This window comes from Lagopus leucura, unplaced genomic scaffold, assembly GCF_019238085.1.
Source record: "Lagopus leucura isolate 7727_CA_CO unplaced genomic scaffold, USGS_WTPT01 Super-Scaffold_100026, whole genome shotgun sequence".
In the NCBI taxonomy this organism is placed as follows: domain Eukaryota; kingdom Metazoa; phylum Chordata; class Aves; order Galliformes; family Phasianidae; genus Lagopus; species Lagopus leucura.
In genome coordinates, this window is record NW_024962277.1 from 5,635,757 (window position 1) to 5,656,473 (window position 20,717).

The 20,717-nt window shown below is 39.8% G+C and overlaps 1 long non-coding RNA gene across 1 annotated transcript in view; it reads right to left on the bottom strand.

Moving 5' to 3' along the window:
• Positions 1-19,758: 19,758 nt before the first annotated feature.
• LOC122184931 overlaps positions 19,759-20,717 on the bottom strand; it is a 28,242-nt gene continuing 27,283 nt past the window's right edge. Inside the window, exons 2-3 of the long non-coding RNA XR_006180678.1 lie at positions 20,036-20,149; positions 19,759-19,786 (exon numbers count right to left, since the gene is read on the bottom strand). This is a non-coding gene — a long non-coding RNA (uncharacterized LOC122184931). The remainder of the gene's footprint in view (positions 19,787-20,035; positions 20,150-20,717) is intronic.

Below are 20,717 nucleotides of genomic sequence, written 5' to 3' on the forward strand. Positions count from 1 at the left end.
GAACACATCACTTTACCTTCTAAAACTTTGCTTTGCATTACGTGCATTTCCTATCGTATTACTAAATACGTAGACTACAAGGAGTACAATTTGAATCATTTCCCAGGCAGGCATAAGAAACTGGGTTAATTCTCAAGTACATTAATCAATGGTTTACCTCTTGGCGTTAATTCCTCATTCTCCCCCACTGAGTGGTGGTGCTTGGAGCAAGCTGTCACTGGCTGCCAGCTGTACTGTCATTGAAGCTGAGAGCTGGCAGAGTAGTCAGAAAAGGAACTATTATATTAGCATTTCATGCTGACATGTCATTATTGGAGTCAATACTGGCATAAAAGTGGACTGACAAAATGGAGAACGAGGACAGGAATTCTGCTTTAATGTGGCATCTTTTCTACAGTACCTGCAAATAGATGCATTTTCCCTCCAGGATTTGAGATGCTCACAGATTAGGAGGGCCACACCCTGCTTAGAGAGAGAAAGGCAATGCCACTCCTCTGATAAGCAAATTCAAAGCATTTCCTTGGATTTATGAACTCTGTGTTTCCTGACCCATGTAGTTTTTGCCCATGCAAGGTATGATCTGGACCTCATCTTCTGTTCCAATGCAAAACATGCAAAGGCAAACGTTATTGCAGAAATACAATATGAAGATATTCAATAGATATCAGCAATTGTTGTTTCATTCTACTCCATATTATTGCACACAACTGTGAAATAGCTACTTTTTAAAAGGAGATCGATACAGAATTCCCAATTTACAAGTAAGAAAACCAAAGCACACAAAAGAGAACAACTTGCCCAAATTCCCAAAGGGAACCAGGGCTCCTCAGGGAATAGAATCCAGGGGTCCATGTCACAGAATCACTGTTTGATGTCATGCATTTGGTAAATATCATGGACAACACCAAATGGTAAACAATCTACTTCAGATATGCATCGTGAAACATCCTGATAAGCAGACTTGTTGTTTACTGTGAAAAAGATACAGTGATGCACAGTGAGACTGTGCCACACACAGTGGATCAGCTGATCAGTTCCAAATGTAGAGGCCCAACTGAGGTAAAATAATTATCCCAACAAGATTGTTAGAATCTGAGTTACTGGGCTGGACTTTTTGTTTGGTTGTTGTTTTTTTTTTTTTTAAATCTCGTTTGTTTGAAGGTAACCCTGCAGCAATTAGATACCAATCACATCACCACCACAAAGTTATAAACAGGAAGGAGGAAGATACAGTCCAACACTGCACCCAGGTTTCTCTAATCCCTTTTTCCTTTCAGGCAAATTCCAGGCTATTCTCACCTGCCTGCTGTACCCTTGCTGATCAATTATCCTGTTGAACTGAAAGTGAACCTGCTGCAAAGGGTTAAGGTGGCTGCACTCTCCTATAGTCGGTTGCATTGAAAACAAGTTGTATAAACAGTACCAGAAAAGAGAAATAATAATACAGATGTCTTCCTTAGAAAAGTTCTAACGTAGACTGTTTGTTTCTTCTCATTGAGGAAAACGATCATAATGTAATTAAGCGTAAAAATTATGATAACTCTAGAAAGGATGAAGGTTTTCTGTAAGACTACCACTTTATCAGGCCTTAAAAGCATGCAGAAGCGTGCCATGAACACAAGAGCTTTCTGAGGCATCAATTCATCTGTTTAGGGTATTTAGGGGAAGACAATGGCCAATGGAAGTCTGAAGCTCCTTTCACTACACTTAAGGAGGGATATTGAGAGCAAAGGAGAGGAGAAATTTTCGAGGCTGAGTTTTGGCTGTCCCAGTGCAGAATCACAAGCACCAAGTGGACAGGACAGTGGTCACACTTCGGAAAGCATTCTCTACTTGCCTGCTTTGTTGAAGGTGTCAGTGCCGTTTACTGGTAAAAGTAATGGCTACGCTAGGACGACTATACTCTGCAAACAGCATCCTGCCTTACCAAACTCGCTGAATACCCTTTAGAACATAAATATTTTCTGTTACTAACAACCTGGACTAATCTTGAACTGTCTATTTTTATATATGACTCAGTCTTCTGAAAAAGCCTGCAATATACAGGTTAGGACACTGAATAATTCATGCTGTTCAAAGTTTTGCATCTTGTGTTTTGCATTCAGACTCTCTCCTCTGATTTAAATTTAACAGTTTATTCTCTCACTCCTCGTCTTCCAGAAGATGATTAAATTTTTGCTTTCCAGAAAAAGATAACATTTTATTTTTACGGCAGTGCTTTGTTTTCAAGAATTCTGTCACTGGAATTTGTGAGAATTATCTTGATCTGGAAAAGATTCCCCTTTCCTTCATTCATACCTCAGGCACGTAGTAACAAGACAAGGTATTTGACGAATGTCAGAGAACAAATCTCAGCAGCATGCTGATAGAGTACTGACATACAGTGGTGACATGTGTTATCTTCTGGGCCAGACTGATGCACCGTATGATTATGCATGCCATCCTGTACCAACTCAGCTTGAACTGGAGACAATGGCAACAGAAGATGTTAACACTCATGATCTCATGAGAAAATGAACCTGCCATTTCACAACCAGGTAAAGCACTAACAAGTATTTGCACTGTCCTAGCTATAAACCTAAAAACTCTTTTCAACAGATATGATTAATTTGCTGCTTCTGCAGTATTACCAGCCCCTCACTCTTTCAAAATTCGTGAGTCGAGCCCCAAAAGCTCATGTGACAGGCTTAAAGGAGGGGGTCTTTCTCTCTCTCCATATGTGCATAAAGACACATATGGACTACCATTTGCCTTTGGGATATCAAATCTCAAGGATATATGTTAAAATTTTCAAATTTTTAGAGAATTTAAGTAGGTGTTTTTAAAAAGCATATTAAATTATGAGATGAAAGATTACATTCAAATATCCAGTTCAAATGATATTCAGATAATGCACCAGTGAAGTTCATTGTGATCATTGTGAAGTGAAAGTTTTCATTGTGAAGTGAAAGTTTTCAGTTTGATTAAATTTTCTTCACTGGTTTCAAAGATTAAGTGACAGGTTTTCTTCCATAATCAGTTTGCTTAGTGGGGAGTCTATTCTAATAAAAGATTATTCTAACAAAAGGACATCTGATCATCTTTGTTATTAAATTAGTAAGTGAAAAACCTGAAGAAACTCAGAAGCTGAGTTTGGATTTTTCTTCATAATTTGCTCAGAAACATGTTACCCTCAACAAAGCAGTAACCAGACTGGGAACTTTCTAAAGTTAGATCCTCCTCATTTTGGTTAAGACAACATACAGTACTCAACTTTTCCTTAAAGAAACATTTTTCCTTTTAAAATGTTTATGAAAACCAACATATCAATAACCAAAGTGGTTAATTGAATCCTAACTCAAATACTTCCTAAAGTTGAGAGAAGTCTACCGATTTCAATCCAGTTGCAAATGACACTGAGTTGACAGCACTCAGGATGGCCATGCACCAATTTCTGAAGAGTCCACACAAACAAAAGTGTCATCGTGTGCTTTATTTGAATTACTTTTTTTCCCAAGAAAGTACATTACCAATTTGCACTGGGTTACTGCATCATAAAATACAGCTACTTGAAATGTCAGAAGGTATCAGTGCCCAGCCTAGCCATATGAAGTAGCTCAATTACTGTTACATCTATCTGCAAGGGAGACACAGAGATCAAGCAAGAGTCCAGGAGTTATCCTTGACTTGAGTCATCATTTAAGCTCTGCACAAACTTGGCACCTCCATTTTACAAGACGTCAGTGCTTTTTGCAGTGGAGCTGAGCTGTTGGAAGAAACACAGGGAGGTAGGCTGTATTAAATTGAACTACTTGCTTTGAACATACCTTCTACATTTGTTAAAGTACAATAAATGCCTCGATGAGACTCAGTTTTAGAAGTAAAAAGATGCTAATTCTGTGTAGGTGTTAATTCTGCTCACAGAGTTTACACTTTGAACACTGCCTAACTTTCATTTTCTCAGTTTGGACAAGCCAAAAGATTACTTTTGATTTTCAAGGTGCTGAGTGCTCTTATCTTGCTTTAATTTGCTACAGCCTCCCTTTTCAATGGGAGCTGAGGGTACTCAGCACCTTTCCAAATTCATTTGGTGTCTTACAAAATCAAGGAGGTATTGTTCAGATCCATGTAGTTCAGCACAGCAACAAACAGCGATGACTATTCCATAATAGGTGCTGTTCTGCCATACATATTGATACTAACACTCAAAGAAGCCTAAGTCAGATACTGGTTTTCCTTCTCATTTGCTCCACTGTGTATCTTTAATGAGTTTTATTTTTCTTAAGGCCAAGGAAATTTCATGTACAGTGCCACATTTGCACAGGAGATGTAGGAATTTCCTACATCCATTGTGTATAATAGATATTCTGGCACTGAGACATGGAACTCCCACACTACTACTATATTAGTCTAAAACAAGCACAGGCAGATCAGAAAGACAACAAGCTGTGATAATAGAACATAATGAATGCGTAACGCAGCTTCCAAGTATTTGGAAATGCTTTCCTACAACATCTTAACTACCATGCCAGAAATGTTGCTTCTCAGACCTGTGGGGGATAATTCTCCATGTCAAATTCTGTAGTGTCAGCTCATATGAACATAGGGAAGCAAGCAAACAAACAATCAAAAAGTCGATCCAGTTAGAAAAATCACTATCTTAAACAGGGACATCATGTGTCCCTATGCAGCACGGACACATCAGAAAAATATCCGTCTGTAAAAAGATGGGGAAATTGGGGAAACAAATGCACACTTTTAATTGATAGCAGTTGGGCATAAGAAATATTCCCCTAGAATGCTAATCCCATATGCCTACTTCCACTTTTTATTAAAGCAATCATAAAACCGCCATGGTAACTTTCATTCATTACTTTCTAGCACTAAAAACAGGATCTAGCCTATAAATAATAGCCTCTAGGCCCATAAAGAGTTTTTCCCTTAAGTTTGCCTTGATCACAACAGACTGTTGACTTTGCTCTTGCATTTTTGTTTTTGCTTACAAAATCACTACATTTACACGTTAAGACAACACATGAGATATTTTCCCTCTAAGTAGAAAATGGATTCGCAACTCAACAGTGCAATCTGGCTTTTCAATACTGCTCTATGTACGAAGAAGGCAAAAAAATCACACTGAAAATTTTCGTTCTAGCAGGTTCATTCCCTTGCCTGGGCAGAAACAAGATGCAATTTATGATATTTTCATGTGATTTATCAGAATAGATAAAACAGAAGTAAATCCCTGAGTAGCAGACCTAATGCAGTTTGATTGACCTCTGATCCTTGGCTTATGGTTGGACTTCCTGTCATCTCAAAATATAAAATTGTTTTCCTGTAGTTGAAGTGTTCAGACCATTTTTCACTTGTTTCTCTAGTAAGTGCTCAGCCTCTGCTGCTGTCTGTTCCCATACACTTGACCATCTGTTTTCATAGAACTTAAAGGAAGTACTGCCACTTCACCAAATCTAGCTGGAAATAAGCTCAGAACTGGAGAGTGATGGGAGAATCCCAACAGTTCCTTGGAAAATGAGCTGAAATATAATGGTTGGGGAAACAAGAAAAATGACAACAAAAAGCCTTCCTTAGCTATTTAACTTAATTGTCTACATAGACTCTAATAGCTCACTCTCTTTTTAAAACTTAGCATATGCTGTTGTAATCATTAAATAAAAACAGGGTTCAGGTATGCAAGATAAGCTTGTGGATAGTGTGAAAGAAAAATAACTTTCAGGAATACTATACTTGAGTATTTACATTCCTGTTTTTATAATTATCTTAATTAAAAAGTAATTATTTCACTTACAGATAAGCTTATCTCTAACATGAAACTACCTGTCTACAATTTAAAAAAAAAAAAAAAAAAAGCATAAATATTGCATTTTTTTACTGTCTTTAATGGCCTCTCTTCAAATACTGTCTTCACCAGAAGGAAAATGTACTGTTATACTGAATTGGTATTCATAGTTTGTAAAAAGAAGTCAGTTTTCTAATAACGGAAGCAGGATTTCCAGAAGAACAGAATGAGCAAACAAAAACATGCTTTCACTTCGTGACAAAAACGTAAACTGCTAATACAGGGTTAGACATGAATATTTTAACTTGACAACAGTAAAGTGAAGACCCCCTCATCAAAAATGAATTGTCTTCTCCTAAATGTCTTTCTCCATCGTTGCACTGTGCTTCAGGCCTGAGGCCTTCACCTTGTCAGTCCTGGAAATGTGGAGCCAGGTGCAAGCAGGATTGCTGTTTCTGCATCTGATTAGAGTTAGCAAGCAGGCACATTATAAATTTATCTGTTTTGGTTGGCATTCATGCTCCAGGGTCCCTTTTTCAAGATGGAACTGAGTATCTTAAGACCTCTTACATGTGTTGTAATGTGACATAAATGGCTGCTTCTATTTGTAGGGAAATAAAACCAGGCAAATATGACATAGAACATGTTTAGGATATGTACTTTCACAGGGAATGATTTGTCTTCCAGTCCCTTCACACCTGAACTGTGATAAACCATAAATCAAAGTAGGAGTGAGAAAGCAAAACAGTGTAATAACCTCACAGAAGTTGCTGGGTTATTGTTCTGGATGGAGAACTGGCAGGTAGGTGGGTCTACAAAATTGGTTACTGCACAGAACTTAGCTCACATATTTTGAATACCACTTAGAAATAAATTAAGCAAGGTCTCAGGAAGCTGTCAAAGCCACACTGAGCCTTTAGTACTACTGGTTGGGTCCAGAGGAAGTATACACCATTATGAACACTGTATCTAGTACATATGCTGTTAAAGTACATCAGCTATGGCATCTTCTAAACCACTTATTCTCCCAGTCTAGACTAATCTGTTTTTTCTCTCTCTTAAAAAAAAAAAAAGAAAAAAAAAAAAAACAAAAAACCAAGCAATTGATCAAACAAACAAATCAGCAACAACAAAAACCACAGGTAAAATGCTACCCTCAGTTATCCAAATGTTTTACTTCCTAGCTGAACCTGAGCTTGTTTCTACTTCAATCACAGTAACCTGGGAACAAGAACAGTAGCTGGATTTTTAGTAAAAACACACTGTCTTCACTGGCATCAGCTGCTAAACTGCTTGCAGAGAGGGTGATGAGGCACTGCCTCCTCATATCAACAGATTTCTGCTTTCTGTTTTACATCATAGGTCCAGCGGCAGCTGCTGCTTTATATGTCATGATGGAAGGCATTACATTTGTGGCATTAAAACAAGAAACTGTAATCACAAGAAATGTGGAAGTCCCTATGACAGGTGCAAAGCAGGATGCAGAGGAGTGGCCTTTCCTGCCTTAGGGGTGACAGAGGCACAGCACACTTTGCGTTAGTGGCACTTCACCCATCTGAAACACGCTCCCTGAATGCTAACTCACACCGCTTCTGCTGCTCCTGCTTGTTCCACCACAAGAACTTCTATGTTTACTTTTATGCTTCAAAGGTTATTGCTTCTATTAGTCACAGGGAGTAGGATCAATAGCATACATTAGGCGTTTGTACTAGCAGCTACCTCATTGCAGTGATACGAACATTCACTAATTTCTGTCATGTTATGTTACCAGACTGTTGGAAGAGTGATAGTGAGGTTTTGCTCTATGTTGTTAATCATGTTACTGCTACTCAGCAGAATATACTTCCCTTAAAAACAAAACGGACACAGAAAGATTACAGCACCACTGCACCTAAGTCTGTATAAATTACACTTGTAAACAACTGGAGCTATGAGACAGAACATGACAGCACTATTTAGGCAAAGCCTGTGGACAGGATACACCGCTGACAGGATTTTTTATTTCTGCAGCATGTTATGAGATGTAGCCTCGAGGAGGAGGGCACAGGGGCTCTTATTCCAGCAGACAAATAACAAGAATTTGCTAAATATTGGCAAAGTTTTGAATGATCAAAACAACTGGATTTTTCCCCGAATTCTTTTTGCCTGAATTCTTTTCACTTGTTCAGCCTTAATTACTGCTACTAGAAATGGAGCTGAAGAACATTGAAAATAAATTACATGCATACATAGATCTCTGCAACACGCAGAAAGCCCTTTTCAAAACAGGTTTCCTTTGTCTCTATTCTGCCCTCCAGTGGTTTAAGCATAGACAGGTCGGAATAGATGTAAAAGCAGCACCAACCAGAGCATACCAACTTATTTCTCAGGCTGGCTAATGTACTGATGGATGTAAGAAACAGGAATCATTGAATGCTAAAATTGTTATATATATATATAAAACAAAACAGCACCACCTTAAAAATTAGGGAGACAAAGTTCCATCTTCTGTCCCCAACGTTAACTTACCTCCTAAATCCATGAGCTGGTTTCCAAACTACAAAACAGGTGAGTTGAACTACGTAGTCATTTTTTAAACTTCTAAGTTACATTTTCATGCCTTTGTGGTACTATGAAATTTTAAGTTCTTAAAGTATCTGATTACTTAGGATTTAATAAAGAAAAAAGCACATGCCAAGACAGCATTTGTTCCTTGCCATTACGGATAGTCTAGCTGCTGAGGAGGAGGTTAAAAAGGGAAGAAAAAAAGTATATCCTTTCCTCAGCCACAGCAAGTAGATGAATAGTGGTCATTTCTGTGCTGGTGATACAGGGACTTTTGTTTCACTTTGAGAAAGCCTGGGGGTGGGAAAGCACCTTCCACTGAAAATTAAGGACAAAATCCCCCAGTGCTCATACCACCTAGCACCCTTAACAATAAAATACTACAGCACTGTTCAGCCCAGATAAGTACTTAAATGTGATGTTGACAGAAACTCATATTCTGCTGATCAGGGAGTGCACAAGTCTTAATAGGGAGACTGCATGCTCTGCTCTTCCTTCCAGATTTCGCCTCTCCGTTTCCATTCATAGCCTAAGCAAAAACCTTGGTAAGTTCTAGTGTCTATGGCTAAAACTGTTCCCTTCTCTTGCATATCACTTGCCTCAGTTCCACAGCTACTGCATTTTTTATGCTAAAGATCCCTAGAGGTTCCTATTTCTGTCTCTGCTTATACCCAGAAAATCCCCTGCATTGAGACCTGCACTTAAACAGGACCTAGACCTCAGACCTACCCTTACAGAAAGTTGTGGTGGTAGGCATTATTAAAGAGTGCATTACACAGAAACAAGACTGAACTCTTTAGAAAATAAGTACAAATTTGTTTTAAGCTCTGATAAGCAGTAGAGGATGTTATTTTTGTAGTAGCCCGAAGTTAAGAAGTAAGAGATATGAGCTCAGCTGCCTTCCAGAGGGAGGTAGAAGGCCATAACCCTCACCTTCCCCAACAAAACTGTTCATTTGGCTGTTGTCCTGTCTGTGGAATATACACAGAGCAGCATGTAATTCAACATTCACTGGGAAAAAAACTTGTAACATACTCATCTTGGAGAGGTTAGGGTTGTGAGTAAAGTGAGATTAGTCTAAGTCCTGTTCCTGGCTCCCATATTTCCCCTTACACATTTTAGATTTTAAAAGGGCTGAGACAGAGGCTTGAAGCTCACGTGCTGCTAGAAGGGACTGTGAGCTATGAGAGAGAAGACAAGACGACCACAAATTCTTTTGCCTGGACCTTGTTCTAAGGGAACAGGAAGTCACAGAATGGAATTGCACCTAATGTATGCTTTCACCAGGCTAGGTAATACTAAAAACATACATCTAGTTAATAACATAGCTTTCCCATTCAAAAGGGAATGGCTGAAACTTAGCCAGCCCTGTTTACGCTCAGGTTGTGACTACAGCTTTTTGATACATATTAATAATTGCACAGATGAAATAAGGACTTTTCATCAGAGACCACTGACAATTACTACCAACCTTATAAAGGGAGCTTGAAAAAGGAAGCACAAAGTCAACATGAAGCTTGACAGAGGCATTGCAGCATGTGTCTTAAAGGAGCTAGGTTCCTGAATTACTTTGCAGTCCGGAGCATAACTTTTGATACATGAAGAACACCCCAACACCCTGGTGATGAGTAGTATGAAAAACCTTATAAGAGGTAAAAATCTGTTCTTGTTTCACCTCCTGCTATTTCTGAATGCTTCACTTTCAATCAGTTACATCCACTATGCAAGGTTTCATCCATGAGAGCACATGGTCCAGTTTAAGTTCAGTTTAAACTGGTCCAGTTTAAGTGCTGGTGAGGCTGACAGCACAAAGATTTGAAATTTATGAGCTAAATTTTCCTTTCTATGTCACCAAAGTAACTGAAATAGGGAAGGGAGTTTCTCTGATCTCACCAAACTAACCATGAAGGGAGGGTAGTATTTGGCTCTAACTGAGAATGTTAAAACATTTTGATTGATCCTTGTGAGCTGTTAGGAAATGCCATCAGTACCTGAGTACCAACACAATTGTTGTTTTGGGTAAACTTCTGTTGTGTCCGGAACCAAGATTATACAAAACACAATAAGAAATGGAGAATGGGGCTCCAGCTTCCCATTCCTGTCCCACCACATGACACACATTTTTCCAAAGGGAACATTTAAACATTCTCTGCTTAATGCTTAATCGCAGATGTGCGGAAAAGGAGAAGGAAAAAAGAGAATTAATAATTGTATTACTAAAATTAGTTACAACCTCCTGCAAAATTATTCCCTTAATTTACAAAACTGAGAGCAGACGTAGAGAAAGAGATGGGAACAATTCTTACTAGTTTTTAATAATTGTTAATAATAATCTCCATTGTTATTGTTACAATAAATCCCCTAAAGCAGTGCTCCTTTCATTATTAGTTCCTCCAGTGATCAGGAGAACACTGGTTTTTGTGGGGTTTTTTGTTAGTGTAATGCTAAGAACTTGTACTTTGTATGATTTTCACAATCCATAAAAATCCTGCAAATGCCATCTATTCCACTGACTCTTTTCTAGTTCATTAGGAAGTCTTCTCAGCCATTCAAACAGAATGTCTCTGGTTCATTTCCCATCACTTGGTATTACGAAAAACAGCCTGGCATTTAGTCAAACTAGGACAGCTTTACTGATAAAGCCACTGGGGGAAGCAAATAATTTGTCAAATCTCACTGCTCCTAAACATAAAGAGCACTGCAAATCAATACAAGGAAGTGTTCTCAGTTTGATTCTGACTGTAGAGAGGAAAGGGCAGCACCGTGTTCACTGTCTCCATGCTAACTGAGCAAGAGTGCATTCTCCAACATATCTACTTCTTACCAGAAAGGAAATGTGCAAGATACCATGTAAAAGTCAAGGGGCAGAAAGGAGAATTAAGAAAAGTTTTCTTGAACTGTACCTTTTTTAGGTGAACACCCCCATCCCTTCCTTAAGTCAACACTGCTGACTGTATGTCATCTGACAGATTAAGAACTGAACAGCTTCTCACTTCAATGAATCTTGGCGAACTTAAATTTGATACCAGAGTATCTGTAAATGTATTACCAAAATATAAATCTACTGAGACCCTTAGATGCATTTGCCAGTATTACATTTTATCAGACACAACAGTTGTTGATGTTTTGTAAAGAAATTCAAAGCATTCATGCAGTCCATTTGCCAAAATAACATTCAAGTCTCCAAACTGTTACTTGTGTCATTCACCAAAATGTTTACATTTGTAAACAAATATTTGTATCTGTTACTATGATATCTGAACTTTTGCCAACTCATGCACTAATACTACAACCAGGAGTGTTTACCAACCTCCTAAAGCAGAAGTGGTCTCTTCAAATATGCCTGAAGACCTTGCTGAGAGCTCTCCTGCTTCTGAAAGGACAGTGAAGGAGGTAAGTTTTATGCCACTTAATCAGCAACGAATTGTCACAACTTGTTTAGGCTTGTTGGCAGCTTGGTAGTTATGTCAAAGAGGTCAATTTTATGCCTCCTATGAATACTAACTACGATAACATGATTGAAGTGTTGACAGTTCTATCTACATCATCTAAAACTATGCAGTGAAGAAATCCAACTTTCCTGCACTTCTGCTTCCTTTTGATGTCTCAAAGCTGATCCTTGCTATGAAAAAGGAATGCAAGTGCATTCATTATTTTTTTTTTGCGTGATGACGGCCTGCAGACAAAGAGTTCAACCAATTTATACATTATGTTGGTTTCCTGTTTTTCAGAAATACACGAACCCACAAACAGGGCCTCTGTATGGCTAAAGATTTAACATAGTAATTCCTCCTCTCTGTGTCTGCTACACCTTTCTACCAAAGGCACATTTCTCAACCTCTCTGAATAGTTTGCCTCTGTCCCCTTAAAGCCACTCAGTGCTACCCTACAGTCTGTTTTCAGATTGGGCTCATAGCCATCAGACTCTTGCTGGCCCAGTGTAGCTGAGGGCAGCACATTCCATCTCCAGAACACCCCTGCCCTAGCATAGGGGCTTCTACCCTGATCTACTTTGGAAGGTAGCAACAGAACAAAGCCAGTTCACGTTCCTTTGGCACAGGTTCACTGCCAGCAGCTGGTTCTGTGTGCAGGGTTATGTAACCAGCTGTGGGCAGCCTGCCACAGCAAGACAGCTCTCATCCAGGAGGTGCAGGCTCCTTGCAATCTTTCAGCACTGAGGATTAGCCAAATTAACATAAGCCCTTTAACTTTCCTGTTTGTGGGCTCCTCTGCTCCCCTAAAGCTTCAGTAATAACAGCATTAGATTTGTATGTTTTAGTAACGTTTACAACATTTACACAAGCCAAAAAACAACATGCATACGTAACAAACATTTCACTGGGTTGAGCGTTAAGAATACCATGCAAACCACCATTTATGTACCCCCAATCCTTTGTTGCAGCAGCATACAATATTTCAGAGCTCATTGTCTTCGACAAAATCTCCTAATGCCAGAACTCTCAACCAGCCAATTAATTCTAATTCTTCCACCAGGGCAAGTACTCCAGTTTACAACACACAAAGGAGCACATTCTTAAGGAAATTTTCCCCATCTGTCATGTTTACATTTGCATTCTGAGAGGAAAAGTAGGAAAAAAAACATATTTTTTTTTTTTGTAAAAGAGAGAGCATGAAATGATTATGAGAAGAATCAGATGTACGGTTTTGTTCTTAAAGTGAACACTAGAAATGTGAACTAGAATGATTCTTTAAGGAGTGTATGTTCTGCAGTAGCTGAATATCAGCTTCTACCTAGAAGATGCAGAAGTGCTGTAATGATGACAGAGCTGTTAAGTCATCCATCCCTGTGCCCAAGGCAACTGACTTTCAGTTTGTCTGAAGAACTGAGAAACAGCTGCCTGCATGCTCTTAGGTATACTGTGAAAACTGAAGGTCTGTTCTGGATTTCAGTTGTTTCTTATAGGTCATAACCGAGAACAAGGGGCAGCAGATGAGTCTCTCTGAGGCTAGCAACAACTCAACTGGGTGTAAAAGAGTTGAAAGTGGAGGTGGAAACAGGTGGTTAGACCATTCACCCCTGCAGCAGTCCTGCTCTGTGCTCCTGTTCTCTCTCCCAGTAACGGGTCCTAACCACCACATAGCAGCTTTACTGAGTGGTCATGTTCACTTCCCTTCTGCTGGACCCAGGGCATAATTCAAAAATGCTTTTACTGAAACAGCACAGTAATGAGTCCACACTGCTGAGATTACAGTGCTTGCCTGCAAGGGAACAGTTCTGTGATCTGAACTCTGTTTCCAAGATTGCTGCTATATTTGGAACACAGAATGTAGTGCTTTAAAGGCAAAGAGCTAGTCCTGGGAGAAGGAAACTGAAATCTTTCCTCCTAAATGATTTCCCTGAGTCATGCTCACTCTGTCCCCTCTATTTGGCCCAATAAGAATTATTTACTACAGAGCTCAGCAGGAGCTGGGAAGACTGCCTGTGCCCAGGCTAGTCTGCTGGTTTTGGCATTCTCCTTCAAGATGGGACCTGGGGATGTTAATACAACCAGACAGAGGAGGAAATTCTGTATATCTCATTTCCTGACAAATCCCTTAGGACACTGAACAGCATATTGCAGAAAAACAATCGTTATTTGCTTATTTATTTTAAATAATACCAATCACTCTTTTGCATTTCTGCAAAAAGCCTGACCCTGTCCGTGCCTCAGAATACAAATTTTCCAGGTCACATTTCCCATTTAGGATGATATTTTTTTTGAACCCAGTAATCATACTGGTAGTAGCACTGAAAATGATATTTTCTAGGACAGAAAAGGATTGTAAAAATCTTTTGTCTGAAAATGATTTTTGGAACACAAAATCACTCAGTTCCAGCTTTGTGAGACTAACCTCCAAGACTGAACGTTTTAAACCAAAGTAGATGAATTGGTAAAAAAAAAAATGAAATAATGCACCACAGTATCAATTTAACCAATGTATAACATACTGCAATATGGCATCAAGGCATTTACATACCTTAGGAAAAATGTCTCCTTACTAAAGCCATAGATAATATAGTATTCCAAACAGAGACTTTACAAAGAAAAATGATGCCCATTTACCTTGAGCCAGTAACATCATTCCCGTGTTATATTTAGCTAACAGACAAAAGTTACAGGGCGTGAACAGTCTTTAGCAGGAATATCCTTTGGCAGCAAATTCACTGGGAGACATTGGTTGTGGCCTTGGGAGGAGAAGGCTGCAAGATTAGCCTTTCCCTTCTGGCAGGAGGAATGCCCACTACCTTGCTGATTGCAACAGTCACAATTAACAGTGTTAGAAAAGGTTAGTGGAGGGGCATTAATATATGCTGGAAAGTTCATGTTCGTATACTAGAAGCAAATTGGATAAGAGTAATAAATGGCTCATCATCTCTCTTCAGGACTATAAACTGTGTCCCTCTTCTTCAGCCACTTCTCTCAGACTTTGCATTCAAATAGTAATGCACTCGATGCACCCATGCCCAGTGTGCAAAACGCATGCAGAAAAGAGCTTCTACAGCTTTGCTTTGGCAGCACAATCCTCAGTGCGACTGTTAGCATGACCTGCGCTATGCATGTCCATCTGGTCTGAAACATGCCAAGTAGAAAGAGGGAGGGGGGAGAGGATAGATGTGAGATGTAAAGAAGCATCAATGAATCAGCCATCCTAATCACCCAACTGAAAGATGCCATATTTTCCTATGCAGTTATAATTTAAAAACAAACAAATGAAAAAAAAACAGTATTGGTAGAGAAAAGATGAATCAAGTTTGCTGCATTTTTTTTTTCTTCCAGCTATTGTTTAAATAGAGAACTTAAAGGTCTTCCCAGTATCAGATTATTGCTGGATTAGCATAATCATATCCAATTGCATTCATCCCTGATAAAGTGAGATAATGTATCCACATCTCTATATTTCTTTTTCTGGAGTACTGTAATGCAGCCCTATGTCTTAATCAATAGATCACAAAGATGCACCACAGTTCCAAAGTTACTGAGGAGTAACAGGTGATGTTTTCCATCTACAGTTTATGTATTCAAGAGAGAACTAAATGACGCACACAACAGGCAGACTGACTAGCTGCTGCATACACACAGATTGATGATAGAACTGACTCATGGGTCTCTGCAGCACAGCCTTAAAGAGCACTTGCCAAGCAGACAAATCCCTAAATGAAAAATAATCACTCATGCAAAGAGCATTTCGTAAGTGCATGTGTGGCTGGATATATAAAGAGACATTGAATTAGGGAAATATAATTGTTGCTAAAAATAAAGAAATGTATCTGTGCTTCTGCAAAGCTATGTTACAGTGGTAAAGTTCCACATCTGCAAGAAAACTCCCTTCCTGTCCTTTTGCAACCAGCTGACAGGGTTGGTTTGTTGCTCTTTCAGTTAGTAACAGCCATGCACAGAAACACATAGCAGTCTTGGTGCTGTTGAAAATAATTTTTTGTTTGTTTTTTTAATAACAAAAAGAAGTGTATACATTAATCTTTATCAAAAAAGGAGAAACGAGTTCTATTCCCTGAGATCTCTGATCTCATGACATGTGCAGTTTCTCTCTTGGCTGTCAGGCTTAATACTATAATGCAGAGCATTGCTACAAAACCAGTTATTCATTCCCCTAGGCAGGTATCTGAAGCCCTGAAAATGGCTGAGTTAAGTAAAAGGACTGGGCAGCATCCCAGTATTCATACCTAGCTTCCCAAGAGCGCTTGGTTTCCTGCTGTTTCCTACTTGTAAATGCTTAGGAAGGAAATGGAAAATATATCTTTTGATGTACCCAGTGGACTCTTCAGGATACCCAGTGAAGAATGCAGGAAGAATCGAACCATGGTGAGTTAGGAACTACAATGGTTTTGAGGCACACACCAGCTTAATATAGGCAGTGTTCAATCAAGATACTAAACATGTCCACTCTTGAGAACTTAAGCTGCAACTGCCTGAGAAGTGCTGCCAAGATGAGAAACCTTAAAGGAAGATCCTGGATGGAACTGCTGCAGGTTAACGAGCAGAGATGAACAGCTGGAAAAGGGCTCCTTCACCTCACATTAAGTTATCTTGGATTAACCTAAATACACGTAGGGTATGCTCTCCTTTCTACATTTATATCCAGTGGTAAATACCTGGGAAATAATCTGAGATCTGAGTACACAGTCAAGAAAGGGAAGGATGAAGACTGCTCTTAAAATGCTCTCCGAGATTCTGAAAAGGACAAATGACACCACCTTTTTCTAGCCCCCAAAGGTCTTTTGTACTTCTGCGAGCCTTCCCCAGGGAGGATATGACTGTCCCTAGAGAACTGACAGAGAGAATTTGCAGCAGGAGCATATGATAGCAGCTTCCACAGCCAGGAGAGGTTATGTCAGGGGTGATGGCCAGGACCTGGGCAGAGGAAGGAAGCATTGACAACATAGCGGGTCTCCAAGAGTCTAGAAGACATAGAATCACAGAAAGGTTTGGGCTGGAAAGGACCTTAAAGATTATCTTGTTCCAATACTCACTGATCTTCACGATTCACCCAGGACAGGCAGTCAGGGAAGTCAAATACTACCTGCCTGTTGCTAATGCTCTGAGTGCCCCAGACTTGGAAGTTACTCCAGCAGGGTTATGCATGCAGAAAGGCACAGTGATCTGACTATACTGCCTACCATGTTCAACACATCTTATGTTGAATGAGCTGTAAAACAGAAAACTTTCATGAAGGAATAGATCTGTCAAAATTGACACCTGAAAATAGCACAGACTAAAGCACATGAAACGCTGTTTTCCACTGAGACAGTGTGACAGTGGGCAAGCTCTACCTGTAGGGCAGGTTTTGGCAGTAAGCCATTAACTGTTCTAATATTTGTAATGATGATCTGCAGTCTGATATTTCTACTGAGAGAAAACAGAAGGGGATCTTGTGGAGTGGTGAAGTAAAAACAATATATTATGATGAGAGAGCAAAAAATATAATGGAAACGCACGGCAAATAAAAATTAAATTACACAGTAATAAAGGAAATTGAATTAATCGTTTATAACCAGTTATAATTTATTTTTAGTGATTCAAAAGACAATGATATTTAATAGAACTTACAGTTCCATATATATCAATGTCCAAGTCCTTTTCACACCCTTTCCTATATTTATAATTAAGAAGGAAGTCTTCCGATGACGCGCCTCAGGAAGAATGAGAAATTACTTAGGTAAGTTAAATAGCAGTTTCAAGTCCTCCTGGAAAATAAATTATGATCAGAGGTCACATTCATCAGTAGGACTAAATAGAATGAGAGAAACTCTTTGGACGTACAATTTGCTTATAAATAAGCAATTTATATATTTGTCCAGTCTCCCCAATGTATGGCACAAATAAATATCTTCAAATGGTGAGCTTCCTATGAACTGCCAAGAATTTGCTTTCAAAGGGCTGTTTTTGTTACTTGGTGAGCAGAGATCCCACAGTAAAAATACAGCAGTACAAAATGGTGGCTTCAGTTATGTTAGTGAAATAGGAGAGCCTTCAGGCATTGGATAGCATTTTCAAATATAATCCAAAAATTGGTACTCATCTGACACCTGACCCTGGCCAGTGAAGTCAGCAGAATAGCTGGCTGAATGCTGTATGCAAGCAAAAAGCATAACTCCTCCTGCTCTAAGCACAACTACATTTACCTAGGAACATCCCCCAACAGCTCACATCTCCTCGTTAATAAGATCTGAATGTAAAGCATGCACATAACGATCAGGGCTGTGTACAAAGTGTAGGCAGGGAGAAGCCAAAAATGCAATTTAACTGAAACATTCTAAAGCAATTTAATGCTAAACAGTAGCATCTAAATTTCACAGTTTTTACTTCTGTGAATGAGTTTTAATGAGTCATTATAAACAAATACATTTGACTGTTTCAATCTCTGAACATCTTAAAAATGCTTGCAGTGCAAACTCTCACAGTCTGTTTCCATTGTACTTATTGGATCCTGAATCTTATCTGGATAGAGAATTTTCTTGTCTCCTCTTAATATATTTTGTACTTGCAAATTTGTTTGTCAGTTCTGTAAACCTCCAAGGCCTCTCTTTTTCTGGAGGAGAGCAAGCCTCTGAGGAAAGAGTTTTTCAACCTATAAGTATTTTAATTCTCTAAGTTAGTCTCCTCTTGGAAAACCTGACGAAAATGAAGTGATGATAAAGAGAAGATATGGGAAATGAACTCTCAACATCACTTCATTTTCTAACCTCCAAGATCTGCCTTCTTCCTGCAGTCACAAATTATATTTTGATACTATTTACCATTCTATATGGCATCCATATTATAAATTATGGATGACTTTCACATATTATGCTAATATTCAGTTCTGTATTTTTCTGGATTTATCCACCTGAGTTACTGTTTTTCATCTTTCAGCTTCTTGCCTCTGATTGCAAATAAATAAATAAAAAGTAAAAAGTAAGAAATGGGTGTTCTTTGGGTGGATGCTGGAAATAGTTCTTTATCTTGGCCCACGCAACTGAATTTGTGGCCCTCCTGGGCAAAATGGGAATAGAAAGGTCCAGAGGAAAAAAAAAAAAAAAAGACCTGAATAGTCTTTAAGCTGTCATCGTTCACCCAGTCCAGCCCAGATTTGATAATACCATTTTGCAAGATAAGTGCTAAGAGGGGAGGTTCATGCAGTAGGGCACCAGCATCTGGGAACAGTGCCCAGTACCTCTCCCAGGTCACTATGCTACTTGGGAGACTAAGCCAGTAGCATTAGAAAACAGAACAACACCAAGGAGTTGCTATTATTGATCAAATGAACCCTGTATCTAAAATCTGCAATAGCTTTGAACTTGTATAATTTTGAACAGGGGCATCTGGATGAGTAAAGCTTGCATAAACACTGAGGAAGTCAGTTCTACTGGTGTCAGAGAGGCTGTGCAGCGTGCCTGGGTTTGCCCTTCTCAGAGCAACCCCTGGAGCCTCTGACGTGCCTAGATGTAATCTAGCTTGTTTTGGTGACGCATGCTCACAGGTCACATCTTGTGCGTAACGTGAGGTGACAGACGTAAGGAAGTAGGGCACATCAGTTATCTTGAATCAGCAGATTTCATCTTTTAAAGTTTACAGTGAAAGTTTCCTTCAGAAATACCTCCTTTTCCCTATCACTATTTTCATTTGTTAATGAAAAAAAAGTGATGTGCCAGGGTCAGCAACGTACTTGGCACATGCCTTTCCACCTCCAGGAAAGAGGTGACGCAATGACACAGATGGCCCCACAGCACGGAAAGCTGCAGATCACAGCCTGGCTCTGGCATTTGTCTCTGTGGCCATGTCCCTCTGTTTGCACTCTCCAGCCCTCCCAACTCACAGCCCTGACCCCTCAGTTTCTTTTCCCCAACCCACCCATGTTTTGCCCTTACCTCCTGTGGCCCTGGAGGAAGCCTGTCCTGTCACATCCCAGCCTCCTGCAATGCTCTCCGCTGGCTCCATGCTTTCCCCTGTCCCAAGGATATCTTACCTGGCACCAAGCAGAGAGTCTGTGCTGACCAGCTGAGGGAATGCACCCCCAGTGAGGGGGGGAACACTGCCACACACTGAGCTGTGTCATGGGACGCCTGCTGAGGGAACACAATGTGCCCCTAAAACCAGCCCTTGCCTGCTCTGTGCCAACTGCTCCTTTCCAGGTGGCTGCTGACCCCACTGTATCTAGTGGGAAGAATACCCTCAACATCCCACCCTCTCAGCACATCCCACTCACTAGGCATACCTCATCCTTGCTCCTCCCTCTGTGTGGAGCTGCAGGTCAAGCCTGGCTATGGCTGCCTCCTCTCATGCCTCTGCCATGCCTCAGTCCTAGGTCTGCAGCTCCTCAGATCCAGCCCTGCCACAGGGGGAAAGTTTTTACTTCACTTTCCCCACAAAAGGAGGTTTAAAACACCCAGAAAAATCTCAATCCCCTTCTCCACATCCCCCTGCCCCCAATCTCCTAAGAAACCCTATTGCAGGAATAAACACCTTTTGAAGTTTTAAAATTGCTGGCTTAGGATAAATGCGATACTTTCTGTTCCTTTCTCTTAGAAAGAACAGAGAGAGGAAATTGCTGGGAAAACCCTGTAAGAACCTAATGACTTTGGTGGAAGGTGCAGGGAAAATTACTGCCAGGTAATGCAAGAGGATCAGAAACCACTAGATGTCATCATCGATGCATAAAAAGCAATGGACTGTTAAAATTTGAGCTGAAAATGCCTTATGGCTTTCAGCAAAGTTACTACCTATACATGACAGCATTTTTAAAAACAGTTGGCTTACCAAAGACATTTCTATATCCAAAAATCCCAAGCATACGTGGGATGGTGGAGAGATTTTAACTTCTCTGCAACCCTACCCAAGTTCTGGGAGTGAGGACAAAATGTTTTTGAGTAATTCTGGACAGTTTCAGCTACATGCAT